Source organism: Dermacentor albipictus, chromosome 1 (assembly GCF_038994185.2).
Source record: "Dermacentor albipictus isolate Rhodes 1998 colony chromosome 1, USDA_Dalb.pri_finalv2, whole genome shotgun sequence".
In the NCBI taxonomy this organism is placed as follows: domain Eukaryota; kingdom Metazoa; phylum Arthropoda; class Arachnida; order Ixodida; family Ixodidae; genus Dermacentor; species Dermacentor albipictus.
In genome coordinates this window covers 319,967,209-319,976,124 of record NC_091821.1, presented here as the reverse complement: position 1 = coordinate 319,976,124, position 8,916 = coordinate 319,967,209, and the positions used below count along the sequence as shown (strand labels likewise).

General features: G+C 45.9%; 1 long non-coding RNA gene across 8 annotated transcripts in view; it reads right to left on the bottom strand.

Annotated features, from left to right (window-relative positions):
- Nucleotides 1–2,676: 2,676 nt before the first annotated feature.
- Nucleotides 2,677–8,916, bottom strand: part of LOC135903540 (uncharacterized) — a 616,847-nt gene continuing 610,607 nt past the window's right edge. For all 8 annotated transcript variants that reach the window (XR_010564839.2, XR_010564840.2, XR_011512712.1 and 5 more), the window contains one exon: nt 2,677–3,115. This is a non-coding gene — a long non-coding RNA (uncharacterized lncRNA). The remainder of the gene's footprint in view (nt 3,116–8,916) is intronic.

Genomic DNA, 8,916 nt, shown 5'->3' with positions numbered 1-8,916 from the left:
ACGTCGCTACTTGTGTCATTACGAGTGTTTTCAGTTTTAGAGGCCGCTGTCGTGGCAGTAGAGGAGGTAATATACACTTTATTTTTTTCCCTCTTTTTTTTTTACTGAGAGCATCCATTACCGAAGGCCGTCCTTTCTTTCTCCCGAAATTTCCACAGCATAGCGTGACGCCTATCTTGCATTGACAACGACGCGAAATATTTTTTTTTCTTTGAATACGGTTATATGACTAGAAATAGCCAGTTTGATTTTTAAGAACTGTCACTGAAGTAGACACATGTACTTCTTGTGATTTGTAATGCCATCAAATCAAATAATATGAATCAAAGCAGGACTATGACATCTGCTTTATACGATTATGGTGACTTTATGGGCATTTGATTTTTATTTCTCTGATTCTGCACAGGAATCTGTATTTTCACCTTTCCATAAAATAATGTGGCTTTTATACAAATAAAATAAAAGATATTGAGTAAATTTCTGTTCAACGTTGGCGATGGGGCTATTTATGATATACATTATACGGCTCTGGTATGAGCCACTCGGGAAAAGTGCAGAATACAGCGTCTGTTGAATGAACACCTTGCCAGAATATTGGAACAGCTGTGAAAAAATAATAGCTACTTCATATTTACTGCATGGCGTAGAAAATTCCGGCGTCTTTCTTCCTTTCTTTTTTTTCGCATATTGAGATACGTGTTGTTCGTTGGAACTTTTTTCCTTTCCCAATATCGCGAAGTCGAAATTTGGCTCAAAGCAGCAAGAATTTAAAACCAAGAATGCTAGAAATTCAGACATTGCGCTACCTGAGAATGAAAATAAAACACCATGTTACCAAACAAAATAAGTAAGGACTGAAGCTTAACTCAAGCCCTCTGCATAAGGTGCTTGACGAAATGATGATGGCATGAAAACTTAATGTAATTGCCTTTGTTTTTGGAACGATCTTAACGTACAACTTGAGGCTAGAATATATTATAAAATGTAAAGTTTTAGGTAATCGTCATGAAAGCTTAATAACTTCGAACCAATAGAAAACACCGGCACTGACACGTCATAAATGAAAGCAAGTGATTCCGTCACACCTTTCAACACTTACGATTGATCGCCGGCCACCGTTCTTTGAATCCATCGAATGTCCTTTACGTTCGTCTAAGATCCACTACTATATCAACCATGGAAGTTCTTTCGGTGTTCTCATAGTGACGGATTGCCATATTTTTGGACGTGATCGCCATTCTTATTGCCTCAAGCGAGCTTTGCGAAGCCCTAATAGACGGAATGGTGGCATTCACACTTACACGCTTTCAGAATTTGTCATTGTTTCCGTGCTATAGACTTCGGCTTTGTCGTGACGGGATGATCCTCGGCTCACTGAGGCCGCGGCTGGTGGAATATTATTGTGGCGCTGGCGAGCTTTTCAATCAATACTTTGAGGTGAAAATGAAGAGTATATAAAGCTAAATATTTCACTGTGTTAGGCACGTCATCAGCGCATGGCCTTGAAGCATACGGAGTTGTTACAATCATTTCTAGTCGATTCATTCATCTATCGTGTGCATGTTTTGAGAGTGTAAAAATACCGCATTGTTTGAGATTATATCATTTCGCATGGGTGATATATGGAGACAGTGTTACATTATACTTCATGTTGATGGTTCCTAGGTTGTTTGTAAATAAATACTCAGAATCTATAATAAAAAATACATGAACAGTGGTCTGTGTAACCGTGTCGTCATTGCAAGGTTGGGGAACTACGTGCATATTCTATATTTTTTGCACTAAATAAGTGATCTGAATGTAAGTAATGACAAATGGTAGTCTTTGAAAAGATTACAATCGACGAGTCTATTTGTGCTTTTCTTTGCAAATCGAACCTAACCGTAGCATACGTCTCTGTGAGTGGAAAAAATAAATATATTTCAGGTTTCGTTGGCATCAGGCTGAGGGAATCCAGAGTTTTATTTCTAAGCCAGGTTGTTGAAGGTGCTGAATTCGTACGTTTTTGTACTTCGGTCTCCATCATTGCATTCCTTTAAATTTTCTGAACGTTACTGCGTCTGTAGCAGCAGAAAGGAACAGCAGATGGAAGCAACCATGTATCGTAAACCTTGAGCATCGAAAAATTGAGCATCGATGCCTTGAGCATCGAAAAATTGGCGGCTTTCATTGATTGCGTTGTACGCTGCGTCAAAACAAGCCTTCTGCCGCTATATATTAACAGTAACATGGAGCTACGTACTAATGTTAAAAAGCAGAATGTAGTGTTTATGACTATTCAGCACTCTTGATAGTGCGCAGCGATGCGGAGAAAGACAGAGAGTCATTTAGGTGCATTTATAAAAATCAAAGCAACCTTTAATATATATAAATATACAGAGAGTTGATAACCTGCGTAACGGCAATCCACACACAGTGTCCACACAAATACAGCACACGGGAATAGACGGCTGAAACTGTCCCGTGTTGTGAGGCGCACGGTTCGGTCATCACGGCACTGTGCGTTCACCCGTGCTCGAGCTGGCTGCGACGACGACAAGTTCACGCCCCGTTCAGCAAGGTTCTCGGGCTTGGCACGCTCAGGAGCCGCAGTGGCCGCAGCCAGCGGATGCCTTGTTCCGCGCGGCCTCGGTGTCCGGCTCGGACGCCGCTCGTGACCGACGTGCTGCAGTCGCACGTCCAGCAGGGCCTCGGTGCCCAGCTCGTATGCCGCTCGCAATCCACGCGTGGTGGTCGCACGTGAGGACCCCGTCTAGCACAGGACATCTGTGCCAGACTCGAAAGTTGCTCGGCACAGCTCGGGTGCAACAGCTCAAGGACCGGCGGCCCTCGGGTCAGCCAGCGTCTCGAGCACTGGCAGCAGGAACCCTGGGGTGGTATTCTGCAAGAGTCCGCCTAGTGGACTGTCCATTTCGGCTGCTGCTGATTGGCTGTGGCCGCTGGTCTCCTCCTCGCTCGTGCAGCTGCATCCAATCAGCAGCATGATTGAAAATTTAGGAAGCTGGCGTTTATTATCCTGCAATGTACGCTTTTCATAACATGCCCTTCACGCTTACGCCCTTTGGGAAGCTCGAGGCCTTAGTGAGGAAGTGCCAGCAGGTAGAACCAACGCCTCCTAGATAGAGAGTAAGTCGTGGTTAATTGGACACCTCCCCCCCCCCCCCTCGCCGCCTTCTTTTTTTTTTTTTAACGCCGGGCTTGGCAATGAAGATTGCCGTCCAAGTCGCATGACGTCATAAAGAAGAGTGCGCATGCCTTGTGATATCTAGGTGGTGTTAGTAGAAGTGGGTGTTCTCGCACTTGCACGAACTCCACTCAATCCTACGGATCACTGCCCTCACTGTTCCCTGTCTATGAGAGGCGGGGCCGAATGGCACAAGAAACTGGCGCGTGCGTGCGTGCGTGCGTGCGTGCGTGTTCTGGCCCGCAATTGCAATATCGAATTTAAGCAAATCCTGACGCTTGATCAGCGAAGGCGTCCGGTAATGGCAAAGAGCACTTATGAACTAAAAGTTTTGCGAATTCGACCCCTACTAGTACACTATCACTATTTCCTAGTCGCCATTCTCATCAGGCAATATCATGCGAACTTTTTTTTTCAATAGTCTCCCTAACTTCACATCCCCATATGTTCCCTCACATGACGTGAAGAACGACAATCAAAACCACGATAATTACCAGAATCAATTGTTTTTCTTATGTAAGTGTCCTCTGCCACTGGGCACCGGCGCCATGATTGCAACGGGCCTACCGATCGATACCGATAGCAGAGGGCACCCAAACACAAGCAAATTGGGTAATGCATTTACTCAAGTGAAGCCTTGCGAGTACACACACTGATGGGTGTTGAAGCTTGATGGTCGTAAGGCGAAGTCAATGGCGCAGGAAATACTACGCGAAAACAGCGAATTGATAACAACTATTCCACACCAGGAGCGATGAACGGCGTACTATACATGCGGTGCATAAGCTCTCACTGCAGTAACCGTTACGCTGCGCCTTTACTGTCTCTACGCTATCGTTGTTTTCACTTTGTTTGTACATAAATAATTTTTATTTTCCATAGCTTGGTGTCTGCTTTTCTTTTCCCTGAGCTCGGTCACGACCTCGCCTGGCACAGCGCACGTAGAGTTACGTTATTCGCGGAGACGTGGCGAATATTGGCGGCCATAAATAATTCCCTCGTGCGAGGCACACGTGGCAGCTCCCCTTCGTGACATGGCTCGCAATGAGGAAGCGGATCGAAGGTGCGCTCGGCTCAGTGACGCTTGCCAGGCACGGGGCCGCCACCGAGGCGGGCGCGCAGAAGGTCCTATAGGCCTGTCTATACCGGCATCTTGCTTGCCGAGCAGCCATTTTGCTGGATTTTCCATCAGCATACGTTAGTGCAAGCTGCTGCTAGTCATGAGTCTCTAACATAAACGGGGTCGGTTTATGTAGTCATATTGTTGTTGATATTACCGAAATTTCATGAAATCAGCTTTCTTTATATATTTACATAAGCTGCAGCGTTGTCATATTTGTTCAAGATATAGTAGCGTTAAACGCGGCCACTGGCGAGCAAAGAAGAGACGATTTCTGTGCTTTAAGGAAGGTTCAGGGCTTCAGTTATAAACTAATCTGAACACGTGCACAAAAAATAACAGAAAGAGAAGAAGAAAAACAATTAAATAATGGTTACAAAAGCCCGTATGACAGTGAATACTTATGGTATACGCTATTCAGATCGCAGATCGCTGCAAAGACATACTATCTCGTTCGCATAGGCCGCAAGCTTCATTACATACCCACTCATGCGCTAGACTGTCTGCCATTGTAGTACTGCCTTTATAAGTTCAAGGATGGTAAATGTACCAGTATATCTCAACACGTCCATTTGTTCTTCGTCGAACCTATTGAAGTTTTGGAAAAAGAAAGTCTTACATGCACCTCGTAAGTACCATGCAATCAGCACATTGTCCGCGCGCGCATATACTCGCACCAGCACACGACAGTTTCGCACAGCACACACATATGCTGAAAGTCAGCAGTCTCTGGGCAAATGTGCAATCTGTGTGACAACATGCAGAAATAGCAAGCCTAGCCCAGATTTGAGTTCAGTAAACCGAAGGATTCTTGGTCAATCATAATTTCAGTTGTCGGCCCGCCGAAGTAACCACATTCGACTGGCGCCAGACTTCTCGCAACCCGAAATTCGCAATGTCTTTCCCGCTCGTTTTTCATCGCCTCAATCTGCGAGCTACATGCTTTGCTTTCGGCCTGTGCCTTTCACTGCTTGTGTTGAGTTTCAGTCGGGGTTCTCCAGAGCTTGTGCCTTGATTCAACCGCAGCTGCCGGAACCTGATCACTTTGGCAGCCTTACGTTGCACAATCTTTCGCGCCCGCTGTGGTGGCGCAACCTCGATTCGTCGCCCCCGCGTGTACTTGCGCGGCCCGATCATCTCGCTGCTGGCAGGGGCCTTCTGCGTTTTTTTTTTTTGCCATCCTACGAACGAATCGTTCAGCCGGTGTCATGTCCAGAGCGCGACGTGACCATTAAAGTGGCAAAAAAGAAATTGGTACCGCATGACTGCACAAACATACCCGTCTTCTGCTGAAATTTTTGTTCAGGCACGCTCATATTTTTTTGTTACCCACAGCGCCTACATGGTACTACAGGGGGGGGGGGGGGATACAAAAGATACAAAACATAGTAGCGGATGTAAGTAGTACAAGCAATACAAAATATGTAACCCACAAAAGTGTACATTGGAACGGCATAAATAAGTATGAAGACAAAAAAGGAAAGTAATATTCAGCAGGAAGCGCGAATAAGCATCAGGAATTCGGCAACAAACGTCAAGGTATAATCCTGACAACCTCTTACACAAGAAAAGCAAGAAAATTGTTGAAAACACGTCCGAGTATACGAAACGAAACTTTCCGCACTGATGCATACAAACCCCGAAAAAGAAAGACGAAAACACTGTGGCATACTTCAATGGGACGGAGGACAGCCGTTAAAGGTGTAGAGAGAGAGAGAGGGCTCTTTATTAGAAAAACAGAGAATTTTGCCGGCACGTATATAACCGCTGGCATGCTACTCTGTATAGGGATGGGGAATGGGATTAAAAGATTCCAGAAGAGAGTGGGAGAAAAAAAAAGGATAAAAATAAATATGAAATGTCCGAGTGGACCTGATACTAATTTTTACACGTGACATGGTGGGTAAATTTAGGCTTTTGTATAGGAAGGATGCAATTTTTAAAGTTTTCCTATTTGACCAATTTCTGTCAGGTATTTGAACAATAAATCCAAAACCCGTCGCTGTTTTGAAGGGCCGGGCATTGGACCTAAGATGCTCGGTAACATTAACGGTTCGTGGCGAATCATGTCCATTTGGTGCTCAAAAAATTGTCTCTCGTCGCGGTACGCGGGGCATTCTAGTAATATGTGCTCAATTGTCTCTAGGTTGCGACAGTTATCACAGTATGGGTTAGTGGTAAGTCCTATGCGGTACAGATAATTGTTCGTATATGCCACGTTCAGTCGAAGACGATGGTACAATGTCTCTAAGTGTCGAGGAAGTGGTCGTGGAATTTTCAGTCTCATTTCTGGGTCAATGTAACGTAGGAAGTTATCTTGGTGAAGCGGCAGATTCAAGATGCGGCCTTTTTCTTGATAGGCATATTTTTTTGCCATGGTTGAAGCGTCGGATTTTGTAAAATACGTTCTTCTGAACTTGCGGTATTGGAGTCCATTTCTGGCAGCTTCGTCCGGTCTTTCATTTCCCGAAATGCCGGCATGGCCAGGTATCCACTGGAACTTTATGCAATGCCCAGCAATCTTAGCCCTGTGGTGAAGATAAGCAATGTCAAATGCTGCTGGTTGATTATTGCAACGCTTGTGCCTGTTCCACATACTTTGTAGGGCTGCTTTTGAGTCTGTGAATATCACCCATGTCTTTGGCGGCTGCTGTCGAAGTATATACACAAGGGCCTCCTTAATGCCATATAGCTCCGCTTAAGTAGATGATGTCGCTCGCTCAAGACGAAACGAGAATCGTTGTCCTGTAGAGGGAACAAAAAGTCCGCATGATGAACGATGTGGAGTTGTAGAGCCATCTGTGAAAATGTGCGTTGCGGCTGCGTATTCTTTGTGCATATATTCTAAAGCTATCTGATAAGTCGCTGCTTGAGGCATTTTCTTTTTCGCACTGATTCCAGGTATGTATGGCACGATTTCCAGTGGGGACAGTGTCCATGGTGAAATGTTTCGCGGCATAATTTGTGACGCCTGAGCAGGAATCGAAATAGATATGCTTCCCTCGGCCTGCCCAAAGCTAGATGTAGCACGGGTTCTGGAAACATCCTTTAAAAAGTGAGTCTTCGTATGAATGACGTGGCGGAGGTGTATCCGAAGTGTCTCCTGCGAACATAGCACTTCCAGAGGCAGGCATCCAGCTTCTGCTACAGTCCCTGAGCGGGACGACCCCTTCGGAAGGCCAAGACATACGCGAAGGCAGTTGTTTCGTGCTGCCTCGAGTTTTCTCTTGCTTGTGGGAGATATTTTGTGCAGGATCGGGAGGTAATATCGTAGTGTTCCATCGAAGTAGGCCTTATGGAGGAACACCATTGATCGACAGGTGCTGCCCCACTGTGATCCGGCTAGAAATCGGAATACGTGCGACGCCGAGGAAATCTTCTCACTCAGTTTTTTCACTTGGGGCGACCATGTGAGGTTCCTGTCGATCGTCACTCCAAGAAACCTTTGCGTCTTGACGTATGGAAGGGCGCGACCACCCAACACTAGTGGGTATTTTTCCATACACCTCCGCGTGAAAGCCATGGCAACGCTTTTGTCGGGGGACAATTTCAGACCCCTTGGATTTAGGTAGGCCGATATATTTGCTAGCGCTCTCTGGAGGCGTTGTTGGGTGGTACTGCGGGAACGCGCCGCACTCCAAATGCAGATTCGTCCGCATACAGTGTGATTTTGACGCCAGGGGGCAGGTTTCTTTTCAGATGGATGAGGACTAAATTAAATAATACCGGGCTTAACACAGCTCCTTGTGGCACTCCCTTCTCAACGGCATAAAGCGCCGTGAGGCCATCCGGGGTACACATGAAAAGTTGGCGTCCTTGAAGATAGTCTGCAATCCATGCGTAGAGCCGTCCTCCAAGACCAAGGGATTCCAAAGCGTCAAGTATTGCTGTATGATAGACCGAATGGTATGCTGCCTTAATGTCTAAAAATTATGCAGTAGGTATGTTGCCAGAGACCAATTCCTCATCAATTGATGAGACCAAGGCAATGACATTATCAATTGCGGATCTATTTTGCCGGAAGCCATTCATTTCCTCCGGGTAAACTTTTGCAGTTTCCAGGAACCAATTTAGTCGTTTGTAGATCATTTTTTCGAATAGCTTCCCTACGCAGCTAAGCAGAGATATGGGTCTGAAAGAGGCGTAATTTGTTGGCTGCTTCGATGGTTTCAATATAGGAATGACTTTCGCAAGCTTCCATTCCGTAGGAACCTCCCCAGTTATCCATGAGGCGTTGTAGTACTCCAGAAGGCGTAGGCGAGATGTCTGACATAGATTTGCGAGCGCTTCATAACTCACGCCGTCATGGCCAGGTGATGATCGCTTGTTTACGTCGCTGATTGCTGCCGTGAGCTCTTCGATGGTGAATGGTAATTCTAAGTCAGGAAGGGTAGCTCGAGGTGGACTAGGCTGACGACTTGCAATTTGCCGCAAAGGTTGTGCCCAGTTGGAAAGGAGCCTGCAGTACTGCTCTGCCACCTCTTTCAGGGATGCGCGCTCATGTAATGAGAGGGCGATAAAAGGATAAAGCTGTTGCGGCTCTTTGCGAATGCCTCTGACGATTCGCCAGATTTTGCTCAGCGGTTGTCGTATGTCCAGTGTCCCACAAAAG